Source organism: Wasmannia auropunctata, unplaced genomic scaffold, assembly GCF_000956235.1.
Source record: "Wasmannia auropunctata unplaced genomic scaffold, wasmannia.A_1.0 LD336076.1, whole genome shotgun sequence".
Lineage (NCBI taxonomy): Eukaryota > Metazoa > Arthropoda > Insecta > Hymenoptera > Formicidae > Wasmannia > Wasmannia auropunctata.
The window spans coordinates 5,002,045-5,002,840 of record NW_012026814.1 but is presented as its reverse complement, the minus strand read 5'-3'; positions in this window follow the sequence as shown (position 1 = coordinate 5,002,840).

The window sequence follows — 796 nt, the reverse complement described above, 5'->3', positions numbered from 1 at the left end:
TCAGTATCTTGTTTAATACAAACACTATATTTGACGTGTTACTTACAGATTGAATGACTGCGCGGCCGACAGCGTAACGCTATGCGTTAATGATTTAGGTGAACTCCGCAGTGGTCCGCTGGACGACGGGTTATATCCCGTCTCAAGTGGGCCACTGCACTGCTCAGCAGTTGCAATTGTTGCTTAATTGCAACTGCCGCAGTTTTTGGAGGACGCGCGTATTGAGGCTGCCGAAGTCCTGCGTCGGCATCCTCAATTATTATGGGTCATTGTTGCAATATTAGATTGCAACAGTGACCTGCTTATTTCTAAGTGTGACGTTGTAAGTACGTCAAGGCGAGACTTACAACATCCCTCCCCCTTTGAAAAAAGAAAATGAGGGGGTCGAATTTTCTTATATGCTGTACAATATTATATATTACAATTTACGCAAGAGTTCTTATTTACTAATATCGCGCGCTATTTTTTAAGATGGACTTGGGCGTCCAGAGGTCCTCGCGCCTAGTTTCGGTAACAGTCACTTTTTTACTTTTAACTCGTTTACATATTATATATATTATGAGTACTACGGCGATGAGAATTATTGCGCCGCTAGTGGTCATGGGGTAAATAAACTGTTTTTGTTGGTAAAATAGTTTCTCGTTATTTTCCAAGTCTTTGTGAATTTTGTTTACTTGTTTAGTCAGGAAGTTTAATTCTTTCGAATTTCCGATTTTTTCAAGTGTAACTTTCGTCGTTACATTCGCGATATCCGGGCTATCCCTCATCAGAGTAATGTTGACACTGGGTAAAAAGG